Source organism: Tamandua tetradactyla, chromosome 11, assembly GCF_023851605.1.
Source record: "Tamandua tetradactyla isolate mTamTet1 chromosome 11, mTamTet1.pri, whole genome shotgun sequence".
Classification (NCBI taxonomy): Eukaryota; Metazoa; Chordata; class Mammalia; order Pilosa; family Myrmecophagidae; genus Tamandua; species Tamandua tetradactyla.
Window position 1 is genome coordinate 42,004,155 of NC_135337.1, and position 27,979 is coordinate 42,032,133.

Genomic DNA, 27,979 nt, shown 5'->3' on the forward strand with positions numbered 1-27,979 from the left:
ATTTTTAATAAAGCTTAGTACATTTTGGAAAAAGTGACCAGTCCAGAGCTTTCCAATTCTCTTTGGTGAGCTTAGGTTCTGAGGTAAACTGCAGGCAAGTAAATTAGCCAAGTAAAGCTTTTCTTAGAAATAATATGAAAATAGCGATGATGTATCAATGTAGATGGGCCCTTAAACAAAGAAGGCAATTCAGCTATAGAACCCACCACAATTAAAAATAGCCACCTTTTCATGACCTAAGTTTAAAATAAGTATAAATCTTTCCTTTTATGAAATGACTAGGTTAACCACATTATTGAGAATTTATTTAAATGACGCTTTAGTAGGAAATATCAGAATCAGTATATCCTCTTGAACCAAAAGTGTTGATTGTGTCTGATTGTCTCAGTGTCACGGCTTGTACTTGGCTTTCAGTCACTGGAGGAGAATATGCACTGGACAGCCTGGACTGTGTCAATGGGCCCCCAAACCATTCTCTGGGCATTCAAAGAGCAGACACACATCTGTACACAGATCTTTTCTGGATCTCCCCACAAATGGCAAATTATGTTTTCATAAGGATGATCATTTCTTACAAGAATTTCAGAATGCCCATAAGTAAACAATGACTGAAAAGTGAATGTGAGAAAAACCTTCAGTGAGTTCATTTCTAAAGGTAAGAAAACATTTCTAAAAAGGTCATCGAGTGAGGGTTAAATAGGAGACTAATATTCTGATTATTTTGTGTGATTAAATTAATTGTAGCTTTTAATAATTTAATAAATAAAATAACAAAATCGTGAGTCAGCTTTTCATCAAGTGCAGAACTCCTCCAAGTCACGAATGAACCAGGCACACAAGATTTAAAATTCTTACAATTTCAGTGAAGATTGCTATTTTTTCATGCAGTCAAAAAGGACTTAAGCACATAGACCATTATAAATAGTGACTCAGAAAGATTGTTTGACACGGGGTTATCTCCTTTTCATTTATCTCTCTAGACCCGTCTCCTCGTGCTGGTGCCTTCTGGTCTTATTTCCATCGGTAATAATCTGTAATTTCTGCTATTTCCTCTTTTCAATGCCTCTAAAAAATCAGATTTTTCTTAGGACATATTACCTATTTATAGCCGTTTAGAACATTTTTACACCAATCGGCACTTTGGAGCTGTATCTGGCAGTGTAACTAGCATTTACAAGGTTTCTGTAGACTTTTATTACATGGTGTGACATTAGATTGATGGACTGTCTCAATCTTATTCTTTGTCAATTGTACACTGATCCATGACAGAATAATAGATATGTGACAGTGTTTGGAAGGGTGAAAATGACTACAATAACATTTAGAGGAGGATGGATATCAAGAGTTCTTTTAATACTCTTCTTAATTTTAGTCTAATATTTAAAATTTTAAAAGCTGCCAACATAGGATATGCCAATTTTCTTTTCCAGAAAAAAAAAAATAGTACCTGCTTTAGAACAACGACATTAAGTATGATGGCAAAATAGCTGTCGATCAAGCTTAACAGGGCTATTAGGCATTCCATGAAGCAAGGAGACTTCCAAGGACCTTCTCAGAAGGAAAACATGTTTGCTCCAGTCTGGGTCAAAGGTTATTACATCTAGGAAGATGTTCTCTGTTGAACGAGGAGAGGAAGAAGGGCTTACTGCTCTCACAGCTGGGAATTACTCTGGACTTGCCTGAGGAGATAGTTGAACCTGTCCCTAAGTAGGCATTTGGAGGCCATTCCAGGGAACATGCTGCTGTGACTAGCCAGAGAGTCTTTGAACATTTAAACATTTCAAATTTATTTACTGTTTCAAAGGTTTCACCAGTGTCTTCTCTTGAGGGGCAGGGAAGAGAGCTGCAAAAACTCTGAAATGTCATAAATAATATCCTTAAGCCTGTGCCTCTTGATTTTGTTGTTGAGAGAGGTTCCAGGAAGCTTCAGGGAAGTGGCAGAGAGAATACAAGTCAGTTGTGGGAGTCAGAGGTAAAGTGAAAGTCATTGAAGGGAAAGAGCTGTGACCCACCTCTGCCTTTGTTTCAGCATGAACAGGAGGCAAGGTTTACAGAGCTCAGACAGGCAGGGTGTTAGCTTACAATATATGATATGGTAATGGATACAAGACAAGGAACCTGGGAAAGATGAACCACTCAGCAACAAAGAACCAGTCAGGGGTGTAAATGCTCTTTTTTATTCAAATGAAGAAGCTGAATTGAAGGTTTGAAAGCTGTGTGAATTGTTCTTCTTTATTGAAACTTTATTAAGAGATATGTGTTGCTTTTTTGGAGGGAGTGGGTATTCTGAAACTTCTTTTGGATGGGAAATGCATTAACTCTTTCATTACAGAGTCAGTGCCAAACACCACACAAACACACACACACACACACACACACACACCTACCTGCTCAAAGTTCTTTCAGTCTTAAGGAAGTGACAGCAATGCTTATAACAAAGAGGAGACAAAGTCTCTGAATGTGTTAGAGGACTGGGTCAGAGAACAGAGATGGTCAGCTCTCAAAAATCCTTATCAACACAGGCAAGAGAAGACATAAATCCTACCTCACATTGTTGAATATCAGAGTCCAGCTGTGGTCAAAAGGACCATTGCACTCACAATCATTGCATTATACTGCTCACCGTGACCTATTTTCACTTGGTCCAGTGTGTCACTTGATCCTCATCCATAACGCCATGATTCTCTGGGACTACATAGCCTGTGCAGATGACCAGCAAGACTGTTTCATGTAGGATGCTTGAGTATAAATAATAGGAAACAACTGAAAATAGCTTAAATGATTAAGAATTGTTGTATGTGACCAAAAAGTTCAGATTCCAGCTTTAGAGATTTTTGATCTGGCTACTCTAACAACGTGGCCAGGTCTCTCTGTATTTGTATATTGTGTGGCTCTACTCCCCAAGGACTTCTTTTTCAAGATGACTGCCTGTGTCTAGTTAGACCTCAGCCTTTCTCCTTCACATGTAGCAAAGATTCAAATGGGGATGGTGACATCGGGAGACCATTGAAGGGGTAGATATTTAAAAAAATAATGTTTCTGCCAAAAAGAGAAAGAGAAAATGGGCACTGATGATAAAAGTTGATGTCAAATGTTAAACCTGTATTTTTCTATTTCTTCCCTAACATTTTGTCTTCATCCTTCTCCATGATCAATGATTAGTTGGCTAGTCATTCATTCATTCAATTAGTCATTCAGTCGGCAAACACTTATTGAGCACCTACTTTGTGACCTCTCATATGCCAGGACTACAATAATGTATTCCTGCCTTAAAGGAACCCTCAATTAGTGGGGTGAACATACACATTTTAGCTAAAATATCATGTGTAACTTCTAATTATGGAGTACAAGATACTATGGCAACAATATCTTGCAGGATAGTGTCCAGGAAGTTTCAACAAAAATAGTTTTGGACTTTGAACTCTTCAACCTGAGGAGGAATTATGAGCAGAAGGAATAACAGATGTGAAAGAAAGTGTGGGAGTGATAAAACCACCTGTGTTTTTGAGGAATAGTTTGTGGTGTGCAGCAGCTGCATAAGAGATTGTAAAAAGAGGAGTCAAAGAATTTGGAGGCCAGAGAAACAGGCAGAGACCTCAACTTTCAGTCACACCAATGGCAGCCCTGAGTCTCTATTCACTACCAGCCCTCCCTAGTTTTGTGTGCATCACAGGGAAATGTTTGATGGTGATGTAGAATGTGGCCAACCCAACCTGGAATCTATTCAACAAATTTTTGTTAAATGTCTCTGCTATGAGACATTTATGTTAAATGTTTCTGCTATGTGTAAATAACTCAATACCTACAAATGTATGCCATTGTGATGACAAACAGAGCCTTTCTACTGACTGGAAATGCTCTTAATCATCTCTTTAAACTATGTCTTCTCCTTTTAGGCCCATGTTCACGTTCTTTCTGCATTTTCTCTTAAAATGACCTTGATTTTATTTGACTGAATGCCACAAGCTTTGAATTTATCCCCTCTTGGTCTCAAGATGCATCTTCCTTAACATTTTTTTTAATCCTAATTTTCATTTTTGGAGGATGAAGTTTCTTCTTCTCTTACTTCCTCGTTCCAGTCTGCCAAGCCCACCATAGGAGATGCTTAACACTTCCTGATGAAAAACGTTTAACCAATCCATTCACTAGTTATTTCTCTCAATATTAAATATGCTCATGATTCTCCCAGAATCTGTCTGATATGGTGACATCCTTCCATGTGCACTTCCCTCCCTGGTATTTTGATTCATCATTTATAACTTCCCTCTCCAATTATTCCTCCCTCCATTGACTCCTGTCCACTAACATCCAAAAATTCTCGGATTAATCCATCCTCCCTAATCTAAGTAAAAAAGTATACATTGACTCGGGTCTTTCTTCAAAATCCTTCTTTATATGAAAATACTGATTATTCTTGCTCTTTTAAATTTTAATTATCCACTTATCTACTCATTCCTAAAACTATAGAAATGATCTTTCTACAAAGGACTTGCCATACAATTTGCAGGATTTAGTACAAAAGGAAAATACTGTGCCCTTTGTTCAAAAAGCAGGACAAAGCCTTCTTCCTTTCTTTCAAGGTAGAGCTCTTGACCTGTCATAGTGAGTTTTTTGTTTGTTACTTTATTTACTATTTAATGCCATGCTCCTTTGGTCATAAGGGTACTTGCAGAGATAGTGTAGACCCTCACAGATGCCTGTGACTCTTTATACAGGGTAAATGCCCAATCTCCCCACTCTCTGCACTGAGCCCAGAATCCCACCAGTGGTAGAGAGTAACGCTAGTAGTGGTCATTTGGACATGCCTCTGGAACTGACCCCAAGGCAAAAGGGAGATAGAAGGAGGCTGGATCACACATGACCTGAGGCTCCAATCCCCATGCTCCATTATCCCATTGTACTGCACCTATAAAGCTCAAATTTAAAGATAAAAATGTTGAGAATTTCATGATGGTCACCACAGAGCATTAAACATCAAGTGCAGGGCCCTGTGTGACTGCCCTGGTCGTATTTCCATATAGCGGATCCTGTTTCTACAGCTAACATGCTCATTCCTACTCATTGTCATTAAGTCAATTAACTATTGCATTTGAAACAGCTAATCTCTTTTTATTTGTGGATTAACTTTCTCTACCAGTCTATTCTCTTCACTATACTACTCATTGTGAGTCCATTTCTCTTACCTTATCTAGTTTTCCTTTATCTGTCCAACCTTCTAATTACTAAAATAACCCAGACCTCAGCGTTTGTGTATCTTCTCTGTTTCACTCACTAGAATTTAAGATTGAAATAATTTTTCTAAACTGATAATTTCCAACTTCATATCTTTAGCCTGGATCTCAGTTTTAAAATCCAAAAATATATATCCACCTAGAAATCTAACAGCAATCTCAAATTTAAGAAGTCCAAAACAGGATTAATGTTTTTTCTCCTTCCTTGAAATCCACCTTTCCTACAATATTCTTCATCTCAGCAAATGACCACTCCATCCTTCAGTTGCTCAGAGCCAAAAACTTAATCATCTTTGCCTCCTCTCCTTTTCTTTCATGCCACATCTGAACTTTCAGCAAATCTTATTGATTTCACCCCTAAAATACACACAGGATCTGAGCATTTCTTGCTATATCCAACCTACTACCCCAGTGAAAGATGTGATCTTCTCTCCCCTGATTTTTTGGAATACCTTTTTATTCATCTCCCTGCACTGCCTCCCATACCTTCACCCCAGTATATTCTTCCCAAAGTTATCAGTGACCTTTTTAAATGTTCATGTTCTTTCTGCACAGAACCCTCCTATGACTTCCCTCTCACTTGGGGTAAAGGCTAAATTACTTATAAAGACCTTTAAGACCCTATATGATATGGCCACATGCTGCCTCCCTGAACTCATATCCTGACACTCTCTTTGCCTCATATCCGACACTGGTCTCTCTACCATTCTTCCACCACTTTAAATGGGCTCTCACAAGGCACCAACTAAGTATCAGGCAACACAATGAGGAAGTTAACTTCAGAGCAGCTATCAGCTCTTTTCAGTTATAGCTTTATTCCCAGACAAACTCTCCCCAAAACTAGCCCAAGCCAAGCTCATCAATTTAAGGACAAAGGGGATAGAGTGCCTCTTTCCAACAGTTCAAGCAAATTTTTTATTTGATGCTGAAATGCTTTCTGTCACATGTCTATCTCAAAAAAAGAAAAGAAAAGAAGATCAACAGCAAAATTATGCAGTTCTTTGATTAAACAGGACTGAGTGATCCATGTACCTGCAATCTGTGGGGAAGGAAACAGAATAAGGCATAAGTGCTGCCTAGAAGGAAAATACTGCATTTCTCAAAAGAAAATATATGACAATTAGCTACTTATGGGATATTGTGTCACTGCTATTATCAGATTTTGGAGAATATTTAATATCATAGACTAATTATAATAAAAAATACGATATGTATTTTATGATCCTATTACAAAAACAAAATTGTACAAAAAGAGGTACAGTGTGGAGCAAGGGAAAAAGAAGGGATGAGAAAGAAAGGAGGAAAGAGAGAATTCTGGAAGAAAATAAACGAAACATTCAGAGAATAATCTTTGAATGAGAGGGAAGGAATTATGGAAAGATTTTATTTTTTATTTCTTTATAGTAGCAATATTTTCTACTCTGATCATGTATTTCACAGAGCATATATGTCGTTCCCCTGTTAGATAATTTGATAAAGGTAAGTTTGGAAGGGAGTGGAGCAAACTATTCATAGCTTTTGGAATTTGACTTTCTGTGTTCTAACCCTGGATTCACACCTACAAATTGTGTAAACTTGGACAAGTCACTTAATTTCTCAAACCTCAGTTCCTTTGTAAAGTAGGAAGGACAGTGCCTATATCATAGAATTATAGAAAGGAGTAAATAATCCCTGCAAAGCATAGTTCTTGGACCATTGTAAGGACTTTAGGATATTACCATCTGCAAGGTTTAGACCTAAGCAGAGGTGGGTGGAAAAACAGAGACACACATCAACTTCTATATGAAGTTATCCATTTTTATTAGGTGATCAGTTTATACCTTCTTAAAGCATTTTGGGGATTTGCTTTTCTTAAGCAGTGCCTGCCTGCTGTGGCTGAGGTAGGGTGCCGAGAATGCCACAGCCATGTATGAAAAGATGGCTTCCATGACTTATCTCCACTTTCACGGCCAGAATTAATCCAGGATCCATGTTCAAAAACAAATTAATTTATCTATCCATAAACTGGAGATCAAAAGAAAGAAAATTTAAGTGATTTAAGTCATGGCTTTGGGTATCCCTCAGGAATTCTGGCAAACTCTTCATTTCAGAAAAACCCTTTCTTGGTTCACAGTGAAAATCTTAGTGGCACTCAAGTAAACAGCCCCAACCATGAAATAGAAGCCTCAATTTTTCACTGAAAATAATTTTTAACTTGCACCTATCTAATGAGAAAACAAGAGAGAAAAATTTTACTGTTTTCTGCCTGTCAAATAATTGGAATCCTTGTGAACATGCCCTAGATGACATAGCAGCCTTAAATAAAAGATAAAATGGAAACAAGACTCTTTGAATAATACTGGCTAAAAGCAATTTCCGTCTTGAATTAGGGCACTGCTGATCTGAAAGTCACAAATTTTAAGGAATCATACAGGGCCTGAGACTTTGATTGCATACTTAATAAAGGATAAAAAAATCTTCATCTCATACAGTTGATGACATGCAAAACAAACTCAAGATGTTCAGCGACAGAGTTGCAAGAATTCCAAATAAAAAATGAACCAGGAGCTAAGGCTGTTCTTTTCACTGTTCACAGACTTAGATCTATAGCATTTCTTTTATCACAGCACTGAGATTTGGAAGCAGAAATTTATTTAGATATTAATTCTCAAGATGCATGTATCATCTTTATATTGCCAGACTTCTATTTGACAACAAAAATCAAATGCCTAAGGACTTTTTATGCATAAAAAATATATGATCTCCAACTTAGAGTGTGTCTTAAAGAATCATCTTCTTTTCCTTACCTTTTCCTTCCTGTTACTGACTCTGTGTGAAGGAAGCCAGTATATTTGAATTTCTTCAAGCCATTTAGCACAAGAGTCCCTGGACAGTTTTTACTCTTTCCCAGAATTGTAAAGTTTGAACTTGAGAGAAAGAAACATATTTTATATTTTTAAATGCAGTCATTCTGCTATCAGTTCATTCTTCTGCCAATATTGATGATGGTAAAAGGTTAATGAAAAAAATATAAGAAATTGAGACAGCCACCAAGACTCCAGGCAGAAAGAGAATTGTCTAGCCAAAAAAGATGTAATTCCAAAAGAGATAAAAGGGGTTAAGACTCCATTTCGTCAAGCACAGCAACAGGACACCAAAGTTCTTAAAATTAGGCTTGATGGATGTAAGCAAGAGAGGAACATGCCATCATGTTTTAAGAAACCAGAGAGGAATTTTATAAATGGAACAAAGAGGTAATCAGTGGGATGAATCCTGCCTTGGTGGCAAGATCTATTGCCCTTCATACCATATTGTGCCTGTAATTGCTGAAATCATTTTAGAAAGAAATCTTGAAAACATTCTCCTAATGCATATTTTTTGCTTCATTTTGCTAAATTCTGGGAATATCCTTAAAAGTGGTAAGGGTCACTGAACTTTTACATTTCTATTTAATGAAATTCTTTTATTTATGCTAAGGTTCTATCAGTGTGAATGCTAGTCTATGCTTTTAGTGATCACAGAGTGTTTATGCTCTGCTTATTATATCTTCTTAATGAAGAGAACTTTGCTACAGTCCTGACCCCTTTTTACTTCCAGATTATTCTCAACCAGGGTAGGCTAATTGAACTTATATCGGCTTCTCCTCATGTGAGACACAAATCTGTGATGGGGGCAGGGGATGAGGGATGCGGAAAGGAAGAATAAAGACTTATGCTATGAAAAATGGTGCATGAGTGTAAAGGTCCCTTCCACCCCCAACAACTATTTAATTTTATGAAGTCATTGTCTGTTTCCTTAGGAATTGTCTGTGGGTAGAAATGGGGGGTTTAATTCTACTAACAAAATCATACTATTGAAAGGCAAAAATTTAAGGTCCTTGGCTTTTGGGCAATCATCTTCTTTCACTGATATTATTACCTGATCTGCCCTTGGGAGACAGACAAGCAAGTTTAAGTTTGTTCAATTTCCTTGTGAAGAGAAATATGACAAAAGTTCTACCAGCTGATATGAACTAATTGTTGCCATGAGGAAAGTTGAGTGTGGTGTAACTCAGCTTTCTTATAAAATTATTTATAATATTAATATGCAGCTGGCAGTATAGATAGATAGATAGATAGATAGATACATACATACATACAGACACACACACAGGAACATATGCATATATATTTGAATGAATCATTTCATTTGAAAATTCTAGTGCAGTTTTTAAAAGTTTTATAAAGAAATGAGGTTGTATGAGAGAATGTGGGAATTTATCATTCTGTCAATTTCACAAGTTAGAGGTAGAGTTTCAGAATCCTTTGACTATGTATCTAATTTACAAGTATGAGAGAATTTCCTCCTGTAATTATAAAATAGCTAAAAATCAAGGCCTAATGTGGAATGAACACAGATTTTGGTCCATTCTAGGTAATTATAAGGACACTGGTCTTTCTGGTTGACAGTGTCTATTAGAGTTGTGAAGAAACTGGATCACACAAAAGGGATGTGATAATACAACCTCTTAACAGCAGGGCCATACTGTAGTTAGGTTGACATCTCTAATTGAAGGCTAGAACCATTTTTCTTCAAATATCAAGAGACATTTTTTTCCTGCTAGATTTGTTACCAACTCTTTTCTATCCTGGACACCAAGATGACTTTGGCAGTTTCTGGTCTGAGGAAGAGCTTGGTTAAATATGGTACAGATTGGAAAAGGTACCCAAATCGATGCCACTCACTACTACAGTGTCAGGAAAAGGATAGTTGTTGAAATATGGGGAAAAAATGAATAGCAGATTATTTGAGGAGAATTTTATCCAAAATTTCCGAATAGGTCATTAAAGCAGTCATGAGAAAAGTAAATTTCAAGAAAACCTATAGACAGATGATTGCCTGTGAGGAGGAGAGAGGAATTAGAATTCTGTAAACAGAGATGAAGACTTATTGGCTGAACATTTATTCTTGTTATATGTTTTAGGCTACATTTGGATTTAGTTTCAAGAAAACAGGTCAAATGCTGAATCATCAAGAAATTTGGACATTTAAAACCTTAAAAGAACCAGACACAAAGCTGGATCACATTTAGTCAGTGATCTAAGTCCTTAAATCATTCATTCTTTGGTAAAGATCGATTTGAGAAAGCTTGAAACAAAAAAGAAATATTGAGGGCAAAATAGATGAGGGCAAATAAGCTGGTCCTACCTAAATCACCAAGCAAAACCAGTGGTGCATATAAGTCTGTTAATTCTTTTTAAAATTCTCTTCTTTACCAAATAGTTTTCACCTAACTGAATCCTATAAAAAGTTTCATAGAAACTCAATAGGTGCTGAAGTTAATAAACAGGAGAATGAAGTAAGGAATTCTAAATAATTCGTCCTTGATTTAAAAGAGACAGTTTCCATTGCCTAACTTATTGATTGAGGGATTGGACAAACAAATGGTGGTCTTTACTTGGAGTTCAAATCAGCCGAATTTCCTTTCTCTCTACTCCTAAGGCTGGAGCCAAAGTCCTGACAAAAGTCTTACCAGTGTCAATGGTTGATTCTCTGGAAAGGAGACTGAGATGGACTCCAAGATGGATCAATAACCTGTTGTGGTTCATCTAAAATTAATAAAAAATTATCATAATTTACATGAAAACAGAGTTGGTGATAATTCCTACATAAATATTCTTATTTTCTTCTCAACTAGTGTAAAAAGGTGCATTTATCATAAAATGTATCAGTATTTGGTTATAGATTTGTTTCTTCAAATGGGAAGCTGTCAGGTGAGAAATTGTTCAATTAAGAGAACTTTAGGTCAGTTTGAAAAATAGAGTTACAGCAGGATGGTAAGCTTCCAAGTTCAGAATTCACTTAAGGCATTTAATAGTTTCAAGGAAAGCAGTTTCAAGACTCAAGGACCTAGGAAGAAAGAGTCTCTAATATTCTGTAATTACAGCCTAATATAAAGGTGTAAGATCTATCCCTAAACATCCATTTCTTTTAAAAGACTTTTCTGAGCATTCTTATGCTCATGCAATTGTTGCAACTAAAGATCACAGTTGCAGAACAGCTCTGCAGAAACATCCTTTGTAAGAAAAAGAACATTGTCTCCCTGGCCAGAGGTGCAGAATGTTTGTCGAATTATAGAAAAACAGCCAAAAAAATATTCCTTTAAAGGCCTTCCCTGAGCTGAGCTCCTTTAAAGGGTTCTCTTGCACTCATTGGGGACATATGTGATTCTATGCTGCCTAATCCTAGAACAAACATCTAGCAGAGCATGTCGAATTGATCTCATCCAGGAGAATCCACTTTTTCCCTTATTAATTTCCTACTTAGCCAAACTATAAATATTATTAAACACTTGGTTACGAACTGCCAGAGCACCATGCTGTTCAACAGATGAGGCTGGTGTGTTTTAATTTTATGCACACTGAATGTGCTTAGTTTAGCCCCCTTTCTGTACTCCACATTTTCCTAAATTCCAGTTTTTTAGGAAGATTTTCTCCTTACAACCCAAGGTGCAGATTTTCTTAATTTTTCTTTCTTGTGAGGGGCTTAGTTTTCATGCATGTGTGAGAGCAGAAGGATTAGGAGGGTGGAATGGGTTATGACACATTTTCATTTGCAGCTGCTACAACTCCCTTGCCTTAATCCAGCCCAGATCTCTGCTGAAACCTAACACCATTCCTGTGACTCTGGAATCACAGCAGTTCCTCAAATCACCAAATAAGGTAAGTCGTTTGCTATCTGAGCCATAAATATTTACATCCACTGGTGACAAGTGTATGGAAAGTGTGGAGTGACTGTGTAATTTTAGCTGCTCTCCTCAAGCCTGTCAATATTTTCTCTTATCTCTTTAAGCCCTTGGTGACTAATTTCTGCTAGATGAATGGGGATATATCATGCAGCTTGTTTTCCTGCTCTAATTGTTCATTATGATCACATTATGATCAGGAAATGTGATTTTTAGAAAGGGTTTTGCTTTCCCCTTTTTAAATTTAAGTCTGGTTACATCAGTGTATTGGGTCTGACAAACATTCAGTATCCTAGGTCTTACTTCCACCACATGTTCTATCCTTATTATTACTGCAAACCCAAGAGATCTTTACTGTTGTTTCCTTCTTCGCTTTGTTGAACCAATAGCACTTTTCCTTGCATAGTAGTGGCTTTAGTAAGTCTTAGCAATGTATCTAAGTAATTAAGCAGTACTAAGCCACCAAGGCTGATTTTTTTCTCAACCTACTATGTGAGCACACAACAAGACATCATAATGTAAAAGTATTTTCAAGTCAGCACACTGAAAAATCTTTCAAATATTAACTGGCATGCTAAATGCATGCTAAGCATGCAAACTAAGCATGCTAAATGCAAAACAGATCTTGTTTCATTCTTCTATCGTGATCTAGACTAGTAAGAAAATTGGATGATCAGTCACATCATGCAGTGCTCTTTCATCCAGTCTTTACACAGAGCTTGCATTTTTATATAATTTCTAGATACAGAACTCAAAAGGTTAGACAGAATGATAAATGTATACTTAATGAATTTGAAATATGAGAGTTGATGGTATTTAGCAATTTGTATAATTCCGTTTTAAAGTAACTGAATTTTTTCACTAACCAGACTAGTGGACTAGTGTTGACTAATTGTATATATCCCTTCACTGTAGGCATATCTTTTGAGAAAATGGCTATAGATTTCCCCTTAGAACTGTAGTGGCCTGATGGCTAAAATCCAGTGACTAAATGTTCATTAGATTTACCAGCCTATGTGGGATTTTTCCTGTAGGGAGAATTTGAAATTAGCAAGAACTTTAAAAGATCTTCAAAAATAACTTAGTTGATAACTTGTAGAAATATGAATCATACCTGAATAGAAAGATTCCACTAACATGTCCTCCTATAAGGACCCTAACACTCCAGGCTGGAGAAAGTGTCACATTTTTCTTGCACCCTTATATCCTGTTTATATTCCTATTGGAGCAAGACACTGGAATGTGAGCTCCCTGAGTACAGGGCCTCTGTTGATTCATTACAAAATCTCTAACGTCCAACAAAATACTTTACAGATGGTCTTAGCATTATAAAATATTCGTCGACTGAATGAATGAGAAGGGGAGGTGCTAAAGACATAAATCAAAGCATTTTAAAAGAGGAGTTACTTATTTTTTAATCTTTATTAGATTAGGCAGATGTCAGGAACATAGTTCTTTCTTCTCATCTTGCTCGTTGGTGTGTGTGTGTGTGTTTGTGTGTGTGTGTTTAGACAGGGTAGCGACTGATTAGGACTACAAAGGATTTGATGAGCCTGTGGCTTATAAAAGACTAAACTAGGATGGACTGAGACTGAGCTGATTTAGGAGACTTAAATTTGTAGCCTTAAAAACTATTTGTAATTCAGATTCTTAAATTAACACCCATGTGCACAAAATAATTTTCAGTAATACTTGGCTTTTATCCAGGGCCCAGGGGCATATCTTGCCTCTGGTATACAACTACATTTTTCACCGCCTATTCTGCTTCCCACCCTTTACATATTCAGTTTTCTGGTTGGACAAAGTTTTTCCCTTCCCACTGGTGCTTTATGCCCTACATATTCCCAAATTATCTCTTCTTTTCTGCCCAGCAAAATTCCTATTTTCTGAGTTACCTTTGCTCTGCTGGATAGTCCTGTGATTATTAAAATTGTCACCATGACTTAGAGATTTGATCTTCCCAGGATATTTGCCTTTTTGAAGATATGTTTTCTCATCCAAATTAACTTTTGATTGTTCAAACATTTATATGAAAGAAGATGGAGATATTTTAAATAGGAGGCCTTTGGGTGACCCTTGTCTACTCATCTTTCTTTGGACTCTACTCCCACTTCCATGATTACTCAAGAACTCCACCAAATAGTACAATGTACAAATATACACTGTTCATTTTCATATGATAAGCTGTGCATCCCCTGATGTCTCTTGATACATATCTCTTCTTCACCCCAAAATTCCCAGTAAAAGAAGAATTACAGTTAGAACTAGCATTCAAAAGTGGAGACCCAAAGGATCACAGTGTCTCGTGTTGGAGACACTGTTCCTTGGAGGTTAACTACCTAGCACCCCCATATATGACATCAGGGTATTAATTTTCCCTCTTACCCACTGTCGTAAGCTGAATTTTACTACCCCCACCCACCCCAATGCATGTTACTGTCCAAATCCCCGGTGTCTGTGGATATGACCTTATTTGGAAGTAGGGTCCTTGCAGATATAATCGAGTTAAGAAGATATCATATTAGATTAAATGGGACCTCTTTTCAAAGACTGGTGTCTTTATAAGACAGAGGAGACCTATAGAGGGAAGGGCATATGAAGATGTAGGTGGAGTGTGGAGTACTGCAGCTACACACCAAAGAATGCTTTGGATTGTGGGCACCCACCAGAAGCTAAGAAAGAGGCATGGAACAGAATTTCCCTCAGGGCCACCAAAGGAATACTGCGGCCTATACTGCTGACACATTGATCTTGAACTCTGGCCTCCTGAACCGTGATTGTTTTAAGCAGCCCAGTCTGTGGAAATTTGTTATGGAAGCCCTAATGCACCCACCATCTCCTTAGCTTAAAATGGAACCAATGCTACTACTTTGTGGATTTTCAAAGTAAGGAATGTGAAAGTGCTGAGTAAAATAAGTATCTTACAAATATAAACAATTCTATTATTAGCCAATAAAAATTTAAGTACTTAAGGTGTAATCATTATTCTTGGGACAATATTTTTGCCTTTGAAAATGAATCATCTGAAAGTAAAGTAGGATTATTTTTTTTAATGATTTTTGAAACAAAGTACAATTAAGCATTGAGATTTAAAAATAAATAAGCAAATCATTTTTCCATCTTTATATTGTCTCTTAGGATATTTATTTTTATTTTTTATTTTTGGGATGGATATTCTAAGGTAGTATGTGGGGAGACCTAGTAAATTCATTATGGGCAAAGAATTTAGGACTTATCAGAAGCCCTCAAAGCCAGCCTTAATGATAAATTTTAAACAAATAAATGTTGGGTATGTCTCTCAACCTTACTGAGTTTGGTTTTATTGCCCTTTAAAGATGAATAATTGAACAATTTATTCAGGAAGTACCATTAAGTACATTCTATGTGTTCAATGTCAGTGATGCAAATACACATCAAATGCTGCCCCTGAAGTTTTACCTGCCCTGTCCACCTCCTAAGAATTTTATGAGAGTCAAATTAGATGTATAAGAATGTGACTTGGTAATTGTAAAACTGTCTGATATATATAGTTATGCTTTCACCATGCAGAGGTCTACATTCAAGAATGGTAAATAATGATGTTTAATCTTTGGTAGACATATAACGAAAGGAATAGGTTTTTCTCATGCCCTAGAATGAACTGTCGAGAAAGGCTACGGAGATTCTGTCATATTTTTTAAATAAATTAAAAAAGTAAATGCAAAAAGATGGACCGATCAATATCCAAACAAACGTCTTCCTGCTTTTACTTTCTATGACCCTATGAGAGACAAATATCAGAAATAATAGCTGGAAATAATATTTGAATACTAATGCTCCTCTGGCTCTTAATTTTCTTTGAATGTGCTCTAACCAGTCATCTTAACTTATGCTGTCACCTGAAACAAAAGTAAATCCCATTTGCTCTAACTTTTCTGGAGCTTACAAATCATGAACTAGTTATGTATGATGCCAAATTCTTAGCTTTGAAACTATTTTATATGATAATTTGTTAATTAATTAGGTTATAGTTTATGCAAATGTATGGTTTAAAAGGCTCAAATTCATATTCAAAGACTTAAAATTGAATCTTAAGTTCAGAGACAAATTATGCTTGGGTGGCAAATGAGCAAAAATTGGTTAAATGTTTTTTGGTCTAAGTCACATGTGTATTGATGAAATTGGGTGCTATGTGGGATTGACTGGCAACAGTTACATGATGCCTATTTATAAGGTGGTGGATTTTCTTTTTTTTTTTTTCAGCTAATAGTCCTACTTTCCTTATTTCCCTTGAAAGGTCCCAACAATTCTAGTTACAGGTGTGATGGACTGTTTCTCTGTTGAATTGATTCATTAAATAGTCTTATGTTTATTTCAGACAATACTTCTACCTACTTAAGTACAATGGAAACCTATTCTCTGAGATTTGAAAATAAAAAGAAAAAAGAACTGTGGATCAGGGTCACGAAGTAAACCTATTGCAGATCCTGAAACACCTAATCAGGTTGCAGCTAGAAGGGTTCTCAAAAACATTAGTGACACTAGAAATGTCTTTGGGAATATCTTCATTTTATATGTATTTTTTCTGAAGTGCTTCATTATTCATATATTATGAGCTGTTCATAGGACTTGGCTTAGATTCTTTCCTTCAGGCACTTTGGTCTCCAGTGACCTGTTAAAACAGTCTTAGCACATTCACAAGGCTTTTCATTGCGGTCCAGCCTGTTTGTAAAAACCATCTATCAGTATCACGTTCAAATGACAGTGCATGTAGAACCTGCCTTTGCTTAACCAGCCTGTCTAGTGCTGAGAGTATAGAATTCTATCCAGGAATGACATCTTGAATAAGTTTGGGTTGGGGCATATTGCATTCTTCTTCAAGACTGTTTTTTTTTTTTTTTTTTTTTCTCTTCAGACATTTCCTTGCTTTTACAAGGCTATAAAAATAGGAACACATTTTTCTTTCTTTTGAAATGAAGTTGGCCCTGGTTTTGCTCTTCTCTGGGGTGCATGATAATTAAATCTGTATGCAAAGAAGGAAATGTTTACGAAGCCATGATTTTGATGTCATACACAATATTCAACCCCAATATCTGTGACTGCCCATCCACAAGCTTGGCTTGTTGTCACCAACTGAATTATGGGAGCTGACGTTTATGGGGGCTATCATTTATAAGACTTTATAGTTGTCTCCCAAAGTAATATGTAAAGGAATTCTCCAAAGGGAAGTTTCACAATTGTTACCCATATTGTGACTCATTCCTACACACGAAAAAGACAAGACTAATGAGATTAAATTAAAAATAACCCAGAAAGCTGTCATTGACAGAGATGTCTTACATACACTCATTCTAGTTGAGATGCTGGAGACACAGCCTATGCTTCTCCCTTTCAGAACCTTTGATTGAGCTTCAAGTTGGCTTGTATTTTCTGAAAAGTTTTCCCAGGGAAAAATGAAGGGTCTCACTTTTTATTCTTTTAACATTACTACTCCATTAGTAAAAATCTTTTCTTCTCCCAGTTGAAGCTGGGCTAACATATAGCATTGGCCTTTTCCTTAGATGTGATACTGTTGAAAGGAGCCTCGATCACTTCCTTTCTGCCTTCAACACCCTTTGCTGCATGCCATATGTCAGCTTATGCTCTTAATAGTAACAGTCATGATTTCACATACGTGGGAACTGAGAAGAGGAGGAAATCCAAGAGAATATAAAATAATGTTTTCTATGTGTCCTTATAGTTTGCAATAATCTCAACCTTTTATTCTAGAGAGGGTAGAGGGCTGCAAACTGCTTATCTGTCACACTTAGAAAAAAGTGCTAACAAATGTGGATCTCTCCTTTGTGGAAAGCTAAGAGATGCATTACTCACCATAATTACATCTAACTTTTAGGAATCAATATGTAAGTCCCTGTATTATACACATCACCTCATTTCCAAGCCTTTCAACAATACTATGAAGAAAGTGTTTTTATTAACCTCATTCTAAAGTTATTAAAACTGAGATCTGAAGAGATTTTTACCCCAAGGTAACAGAGCTGAATTGTGGCAGAAAGAAGGCTCCAGGCCAGTTGTGCCTGCCCCCAAGGCCCCATGATTTAAAATGCTTTACTACATCACATCCTTAGAATTATAAAGTTGGAATGAATTATCTTCTTAAATATGGTCATTAAAATTAGGCCTCTTGAGACAGTGCTAGTTTCTTATTATTTTGTGGCAGAACCAGGTCTAGAATTTGTAAGTCTATTAACTTTCAGTCCATGTTCTGACAATAAGCCCTCCAGAGATGTCAACAGATACTTAAGGAATAATCCTGTTAAAATACAATATCCAGACCAAGTTCATGTTTTTCATCTTTCTACCATTTTATCCGTATAAATAATAAAATTTTTTCATTGCCCATATATTAAGATACAACATTCTGAAATACTAGATGTGACAAACCAGGCCTCAGTTTACCTCAAAACTTATGTCCTACTGCATTTGTACACAATTACTCTTCTCTAGCTGCATTGCTTTACTCTAATCTCTCTGAGAACTCTATGCATTTTTTCATTGCATTGTTAACCCAGTTCGGAATATTCCCCCATTTCCTTTACTCAGTCTTCTGAGGTATTATTAATGTCGTTCTCAAAAGGTGGAAACTGAGGTTTATAGTGATGGAGGAAATGGCTTGACTTATTTAAATTGTAATTTCCTTAAGAGAAGGCAACACAGTTCTTCTTTATAGGCTTGAGAGAGAGAATACCCAGTCCCCATTCTGAGAATCAGTTATGCAAATTTGTGCAATTTACTCCACTTCATTTGAAAACTTGGACTAATGTTCCCAACTCATTGAATTGTAATGTGGTAATGTCAGAAAAATACCTTAAAATGTAGTAGGCTTTCAAAAATGCTTGGCTTTCTTCTCCTTTACATTCCATCCAAATGTTCAAGAAGGTTATAAGGTAATTCCATACTTGACGTTCTGCGTAACTGCCATACTGTTTTCCACAGTGGCAGAACCATTTTACATTCCTACTGACAATGAACAAGTGTTTCTATCTCTTCACATCATCTCCAATCCTTTTGATTTTTCTTTTTTTTTTAAATGGTAGTCATTCTAATGGGTGTGAAGTGAATTCCATTGTGGTTTTGATTTGTATTTCCCTAATGAACAATGACATTGAACACCTTTTCATGTGTTATTTGACTATCTTCTTTGGTTAGGTCTTATCCCCATCTCTTATTTGAATTATTTGCCTTTCTGTTGTTGAGTCATAGGAGTGTTTTTATACTTTATCAGATACGTGTTCTCCAAATACTTCCTCTCATTCAGGAGGTTGTCTTTTCACTTTCATGATGTGGTCCTTTGATGCACAAAAGCTTTTAATATTGATGAAGTCTTGAATCAATTTTTTTTTCTCTTTTTTATTTCTGATCTTGGTGTAAAGTCTAAGAACAGTTGTCTTACACAAGATCCTAAATATGCTTCATAATTTCTCCTAGGAGTTTTATAGTTCTGTTTTTTATATTTAGGTCTTTCCTTTTTATTTCCTTGTTATATATGGTGTGATATAATGGTCTGTATTCATTCTTTTGCATGCAGAAAACTGGTTTTCTGTCTACCATTTGTTGGAGAGACTATTCTTTCCCTATTAAGTGAAGGTGGTACATTTGCCAAACTTCAAATGGCCATAGATGTGATGGTTAATTTCTGAACTCTTATTATGATTTCATTGCTCTATTTGTCTTTCATTGTGTCTGTATCAAACTATTTTGATTACTATAAATAAGTTATAAAATCAGAAAATGTGAATCTCCAACTTTTAGTTTCTTTTCAAGATGTTTTTGACCCTTTGGGACCCATTACACTTCTATGTAAATTTGATGATTGTTTTTTTCCAGTTCTTCAAAGAAAACTATTGGAATTCTGATTGGGATAGTGTTGAACCTTTAAGTTTCAATGAGTAGAACTGACATGTTTATGTCTTCCAGTCCTTGAACATGGAATAACATTTTATTTATTCAAGTGTCCTTTAATTTCTTTCATCAAATTTGTGTAGTGTATAAGTTCTTTCTTTCCTTTGTTTAATTTATTCATAGATATTTGATTCTTTGACTTGCTAGTGTGAGTGGAATCTTTTCTTGATTTCCTTTTCATATTATTCACTACCAGTGCATAGAAACACTCTGATTATTGCATGTTTACCTTGTACCCCACCAGTTTGCTGAATTATTTTATTAGCTGCATTATCTTTGTGGCTGATTTTCTTAAGAATCTTTACACAGTGTCATATTATCTGAAAATACAGAAACTTTTATTTTTTCCTAACCAATTTAAATGTCTTCAATTTCTTTTAGTTGCTAAATTGTTCCAGTAGAATTTCCAGTACAATGTTGCATAACAGTGATTACAGTGGTCACATTGTCTTGTTCCTGATCTTAGTGAGGGCAAGCTTTCAGTCTTCAACCATTGGTATGCCATTAGCTGAGGAATTTTTAATATGCCTCTTATGATGCTGAAGAAGTCTCATTTCATTTCAAGATGTTTTTCTCAAGAACCAGCGCTGGATTTTGTCAAATGCATTTTCTGCATCAGTTGAGATGATCATTATGATTTCTTTCCTTCGATCTGTTAATGTGGTATAAAACATTAATTGATTTTCTTACGTTGAACTACTCTTTCATACCTGCCATAAATCCTGTTTGATCATGGTGTCAAATTATTTTAATGTGGTTTCAGTTTGCTGATATTCTTTAACGTTGAAGTTGATTAGTTAGATTCTGTTAAGGACTTTTACATCTATATTTGGAAGGGAAATTGGTCTGGATTTTCTTTTCTTATGTATCTTTATCTATCTTTGATATGAGGGTGAGGTTGGCCTCATAGAATGAGTTAGAAGGGTTTTCTTCTCTTCAATTATTTAGAAGAATTTGAGCAGGATTGCTTTTAATTCTTTTCTTGGACTGTTTGGTAAAACTTGCCAGAGGGGCCATCAGGTCCTAGATTTTTCTTTGTTAGGAGTTGTTTGATTACTGATTTAATCTCTTTGTTTATTATTGGTCTATTGAGATCTATTTCTTCTTGAGTCAGTATAGTTACTTTGCATGTTTCTAGGAATTTGTCCATTTCATCTAGGTTATCTAACTTTTGGCATACAATTGCTCACGTTATCCTCTGATGATGCTTTTTTTTTCCTCTGAGGTCAAATGTCACGTCCCTACTTATATTTCTAATTTTAGTTATTTGTCTCCTCCCCCATTTTTTAGTTTGTCAACATAGCTAAAGTTTTGTTGATTTTTGTTTGATTTTGAAAAAAGACAATTTTTGGTTTCATTACTTCTCCCTATTATTATAATATTAATTTTTAATTGCCTTTCCACTTAACTCCACTCTTCATTATTTCCTTCCTTCCTCTCACTTTGGGTTTAGTGCACTCTTCTTTTTCTACATCTTCCTGGAGTGAGGTTATTAGGTCTCTGATTTCAAATGTTTTTTTCTTTTGTAATGTAAGCATTTGAAGGTATTAATTGCCCTCTCAGCACTGCATTTACTGCATCCCATAAGTTTTGATATGTCATGTTATAGTTTTAATTTGCCTCAAGATATTTTCTAATTCACTTGTGATTTCTTCTTTCATTTATTGATAGTTTGAGAGTGTATTATTTAGTCCTTTGCATGGGACCCATGGAGGAGGTGCCTATGGCTATGGGAGTACTGGGACCATGCCCATAGGCATAAGTAGCTCCTTTCCAGCCTGAGGCTGATGAGTTGCCTCTGTTGCAGTTCTCAAGGTGTTTTTTCCCTAAATGGCAAGGACGAAATCTTCATTTTTTACACTGTTCCCATGTAGTTCTTTCTCTACTTTCTCAGACCATGGCCCTGTAATTCCTCACTTTATTAAATAAAGACAAATAGGAAAAGATGATGGCATAGGGAATGTGGAATTTAGTTCATTCTCCAGAGCAGTTAGTAAATAGCCAGGAACAATATAGAACAACTGCTGGGGGTTCATCAGTGACCAGACACACAGCATACACCAGTCTGGAATGGGTAGAATGACTGAGTCCCACACAGAACTCTAAGTTTCCCAAGCTGTGGAGACCAGAGCCCCTCCCTCATGGGCATGGCAGGCTGGTTCCTGCAGCATTATTTATGACGGCCAAGAGATGAAAACAGCCCAAATGTGTGAGCTAAACGAATGACTAAACAAATTGTGGTAGATACATATGATGGAATATTATGCAGCTATAAGACAGAATAAAGTCATGAAGCATGTAACAACAGGAATGAAACTGGTGGACATTATGTGAGTGAAATTAGCCAAAAAAAAAATAGTATATGGCCTCATAAATATGAACTGACATTAATGAGTGAACTTTAATGAGTTAAAGAGTTAAAGTTAAGAACACAGTTTATCAGGAGATAGAAAGAGGGTAAAAATTGGGCATTTGGGGCTGAAGGAGTGCACAATGTGCAACAAGATTGATTGTAAAAATTCTGAAATGGATAGCATAATACTATCTGATGGTAGCACAATAATATAAATACACTGAAGCTGGATGCAAGTATGATTGGAGAAGAAGGACTGGGAGCATGTATGACACAAGAAGGAAAGTTACAGGGTAAAGACTGAGATGGTAAAACTTGGAAATGCCTAGAGTGGACAATGATGGTAATCAGATGCACAAATATAAAACATTTTTGCATGAGGAAGAAAAAATGGGTGTCAACATTGTAAGTCCATTGAAAATGAACTTGTATACAGGAAGAAATACAATCAGTGGAAGTTAAAGATCTATAGTCAACAGTAACACTGTAATATGCTTCCAGTGAATGTAACAAAGGCATTATGCCAAAACTAAATGTCAACAAATGGGGGGGCGGTATGGAAGGGTATGGATTATTTGTGGAAGTAGAGGAAACATCTTCATATAGACTTAGGTTGGATTGTATGTTTTCTGAATAAAACTGTTTAAAAATGAACAGAAAGAAACAAGTGCCAGAGAGAACGTGGATAAAGAGATGTACCTATTCACTGTTGGTAGGAAATGAGAGGTGCAGCTTCTCTGAAAGTCAGTGTGAAGGTTCCACAGGAGGCTAGAGGTGGGGTTGCCATGTGATCATACAACCCTGTTTCTAGGTATATTCCTGGAAGGACTGAGAGTGGGGATATGAATGAATATTTGCACACTGGTGTTTACAGTGGCAATGTTCAGGATTCATGATTCACGATGAATGGAGGTGCCCTAAGGGTATGACTGAGGAATGGAAGGAATTACTATGGTGTATACATACAATGGACTACTGAGCAGCTGCAAGAAGGAATGAAGTTGTGAGGCATGCAACTATGTAAATGAACCTTGAGGACAGTTTGTTGAATGAAATGTCAGAAACAATAAGACAAATAATATCATGCCTCACTCATGTAGATTAACTATGATATATGAACTCAGAGAACTGAAGTCAAGAGTATGGGTTATCAGGTTGGACCTATTGTAAAGAGTCCTGTAGTGTAAGCTCTAACAGAAGTCACATATATACAGGAGTTAGAACTATTATTTCTAAATTCTGAGATACTGAGCTGTTTGTATAAAACTTGGTTGTTCCCTGAAACTGTGGGTATTTATGTGACACCTGAGACTCAAGACTTAGAGCACTTAAGTTATGAAAGTCAGCATTACCCTATACAGAAACCGTTGAAAAACTGGTCTGACTTTGACTAGACATATGAGTGAAGCTGATCTGGGTAAGACTAAAGTTAATCAGAATACAGAGTAAAGGATGATATGGTTCATATTTTAAAACTTCAACTTCTGTGGGAAACCAAAAGAAGAGATGATTATTTCGTGCAAAATTTGTATTTTGGGTAGCACATTATTTAATTTAACTTGCATGGTCAGTTTATTTGAACACCATAATTGCATGGAGTCTTTAATAGGGAGTGAGACCTCATTGGTTTGTATAGCTTAGTGTGATGCCCGATACGTCCCAGATAATTTGGGTAGAGAATAAAAATGTGTTTGCAGTGTCCCCTTAGGACACTGATGGAGTATTAAACTTTCCTATCTGGGAAACTCCCAATATTCTCACAAGCAGTGAGGACAGCTCATACAGATGCTTGGAGAACAGTTGCTTCAGAGCTGACAGAGATATGGATGTTTTGGCATGTTTGGAGCCCAGCAGACATTGCCACGTGTCTGTCCGTGAGATGTTAAGCAAGCCAGAATGTGAAGAGAGCCAAAGAAAGCCAAGAGATGGAAGCCAGCCATGTGCCTTCCCAGATCACCCTTCCTTAAGCTTAGTTAGGACATATTTATGGCCTTAGAACTGTAAACTTGTAACTTATTAAATTCCCTTTTTAAAAGCCATTCGATTTCTGGTACATTGATTCTGGCAGCTTCAAAAACTAATACATCCCTGTTGATTGTAACAAAGATCAAATGAAAGGGAAGAATGGGAGAGTAAGGATCTAACAAATGATTGTGACTACTTAATCACTACATTGCTATATTTTGTTAGTCCTTAGCATATTAGAACAGCTAGAAAGAAATACCTGAAATTGTGGAACTGTAAACCCTATTACACTTTGAAATTTGCTCTATAACTACTTGTTAAACTGAATTTTGAAATTTATCACTTTTCTGTATCTATGTTATATTTCACAATAAAAATATTTAAAAACCATATGGAAGAGTGTATTATTAACTTCCACATATATGTGACTTTTCCAACTCTCTCTTTATTGATTTCCTTTGTAGCAGGAGAAAACACATTCAATAATTTCAATACTTTTTATTTATCGAGATTTTTCTGTGACTTAAGAGTATTGTATATCCTGGAGAATGATCCATGTGCAGTTCAGAAGAATGGATATTCTGTAGCTCCTGGGATCAGTGCTCTCACCTAAATGTGATGGGTCTAGTTGGTTTGTAGTATCATTCAACCTACTATTTCCTTATTGATCTTCTGTCTGTATGTTCTAGCCATTATTGAAAGTCATCTATTGAAGTCAGCTACTATTATCGTACAACCATCTATTTCTCTCTTCAAATCTGTCAATATTTGCATTATAAATTTTGGGACTCTACTATTAGTGCATCTATATTTGCAATGGTTATGTCTTCTCATTGAATTTAGGTAAATATGACCACAATAAGTTTATATAAATTTTTTCACTCATAACAGTTTTTTACTTAAAAGTCAATTTTATCTGATATTAATATACCTAACCCAACTCCCTTAGGTTGCTATCCACATGATACATTTTCTTTTATTACTTCACTCTTTTAATATTTTGAAATAATGAAAGAAAATGTATTACTTTGCATTCAATGTAAGTCTTTTGTGTAAAGCATACAATTGGATCATGGTTTCTTTAATAAATTCTGCCAATCTCTGCATTTTAACTGGAGGGTTTAATGGACTTAGGTTTAAAGTTGCTACTGATGATGCAAGATTTTCTCCTACCATTATTTGGTCATTGTAGGTATTATACCTTTTTGTCCTTCAATTCTTTTATTAATACCTACTCTCATATTTATTTGATTTTTTTTGCATTGTACCATTTTGATTCCCTTTGTATTTCTTTCTATGTTTATTTTTCATACAGTGTCTGTGCTTTACATGGAACTAAAATTTGACACCCTAAATATATAACAATAGTGTGTATTTTGATACCAAATTAAATTCAATAGCATATTCAAAAACTGTTTTAATGCCCTTCCATTACATTACCTTTTTGTTGTACTTGTTACAAATTATCTTTATTCATTATATGTCCAGAACCATGAATTTAACATTACTTTTTATGCAGTTGCATTTTTGAACCTGTGAGAAGTAAAAAGTGGAATTACATACCAAATAATGCAATACAATAGTATCAGTATTCAAAATTACTCACATGATCACTCTTATGGAGGTCTGCATTTCTTTATGCTACTTCAATCTACTGTCTAGTGTCTTCTTTTCAGTATGAAGAATGTCCTTTAGTGATGCTTCTTGGGCAGATCTAATGGTGAGGAACTCCCTCAGCTTTTGTTTATCTGGAAATATCTGCATTTTGCCCTCTTTTTTTTCTGAAAACAGCCTCATGGATTCTTGTTTGGCAATTGTTTTCTTTGAAAACTTTATATATTTCATCCTCTGCTTTCTTGTCACCAAGGTTTCAATGAGAAATTGGAACTTAATCTTACTGGGAATCCTTTACCTGTAGCACACTGCTTTTCTTTTGAAGTTTTTGGAACTCTCTTCTATCTTTACCTGAACTGTTTGACAACTATTTGTCTTGTTGTTGTTCTCTTTGAGTTTATCCTGTTTGGATTCCTTGAATGTGCATATCATCTCTTTCTTTAGATATGGGGAGTTTTTGGCCATTATTTCTTCGAATTTTCCTTCTGCCCATTTTTCTCTTTCTTCTCCGTTTGGAATTTACCTGATGTATATAATAATATGCTTGACAGGGTCCTACAGATCTCTTAGGCTCTGTTTGCTTTTTAAAATTCCTCTTACTTTGTCCTCTTCAGTAAGAATCATTTCAATTTTCTTGTCTTTGAATTCAGATTCTTTTTTCTGCCAACGTCCATCTGCTGTTTAAAACCTGTAAGAAATATTTTTATTTCAGTTAATCGTATCCTCAACTACAGTATTTCAGTTTGATTCCTTTTAAAATTTCTATTTCTCTATTAGTATTTCTGTATTTTCCATTCCATGTAGAAAAATAAGGAAAATAAAAACTTCATCTCTTCCTTGTGTTTCTTTTTATCTATTTGTGCATGCCAATAAGCAATATTTAAAGGTCTTTATCCAGTAGGTCCAAATTCTGATCTTTGTTGATGGTTTCTGGATTTTTATCCTCTTCCTTTGGATCACCACCATTTCCTATTTACCTGTTTCATAATCTTTTTGTGGTACATTTTACATTATAACATTTTAAAGTGTTAACTTTTGGTTTTTGTCCCTGAGATCTTTATTACTTTTTTATTCATCTAGTGATATGACAAGATTTCCTTGAATGTTGAGCTAGCAAAAACAAACAAGGCAATACAAAAAAAGCCACCTTTCATAGTATCTGCAAATTGGTTCTCCTTTAAGGTTTAGATTTCCTATCAAGAAAATCAGTCTGTGTTGAATGTGACATCCTGAGTCCTCTCCATCTTTTCTGAGCTTGCATCTTGACTTGGGCTTTTACTTGCTCCTGACCTTAGTAATTCTTTCATTTACAGAAATTCAAATTCTTATAATTTAAGAATTAAATTATAATTATAAATTATAATTCCACTCCTTATAAAATAGAGTTTCTCCCCAGCCCAAAAACTTTAGAGTTCTATTATATATCTTAAAGCTGATAATCCTTTGCTCCAGGCTACTCCAACCTAATTATGTCCTGCACTGCTTTAGCTGTTTGCAAGCTGCTTTTGCCTACAGGGCAAGTTCTGGGAGAGTGAGCTAGAGGTAAGTGTTCTGTTTCAGTCTTTCAGGGAGCAAATGGATGAATTGGCACTGTCATACAGGTCCCACAGTATGCACCCAAGAGTTACTCTTCTCTCACCAGAACAGGATCTGGGACCCAGAATGGGAGCACAAATGGTGCCATTATCTTCTACCATTTTATAAAGCTGAACTTTTTTTATAATTCAGCATTCACCCATTTAATTGCTATCCATAATTTTGAGGAAGATTTTCCTGCCAGTTTTTGGTGATCAATGATTTTGTGAGAAAATAACACCCTGGAGCATCTTGCACCACCATTTTGGTCAACTGGATATCCAGCTCACTTTTGGTTACTATTTGCATGTGCTGTTTTTCCCATTCTTTAATTTTCACCTTGTTTGTGTCTTTGAATAAGTTTCTTGTAAACAGCATATATTTGGGTTATACACTTTTCATCCATTTTTCCAATCTCTGCCTTTTGATTAGAGATTTAAGTCCAATAACATTAAGATAATTACTGATAAACTTTTCCTTGATCATTTACATTATTTTATTTTTTGTTTTCTTTTTTTCCCCTGCTTTCTTCTTTATTGCCTTCCTTTCTCTCTAGATTTTTAAAATAATGTACCATATTGATTCAGTTCTCAGCTT

At 35.7% G+C, this 27,979-nt stretch overlaps 1 long non-coding RNA gene across 9 annotated transcripts in view; it reads left to right on the top strand.

Moving 5' to 3' along the window:
• The window catches only part of LOC143649492 (uncharacterized), a 340,610-nt gene that overhangs the window by 95,168 nt on the left and 217,463 nt on the right, over nucleotides 1-27,979 (top strand). For 8 of the 9 annotated variants that reach the window (XR_013159043.1, XR_013159042.1, XR_013159049.1 and 5 more), the window contains one exon: nucleotides 11,837-11,911. The exons of the other annotated variant lie outside the window; for it this stretch is intronic. This is a non-coding gene — a long non-coding RNA (uncharacterized LOC143649492). The remainder of the gene's footprint in view (nucleotides 1-11,836; nucleotides 11,912-27,979) is intronic. 9 annotated transcript variants of the gene reach the window in all.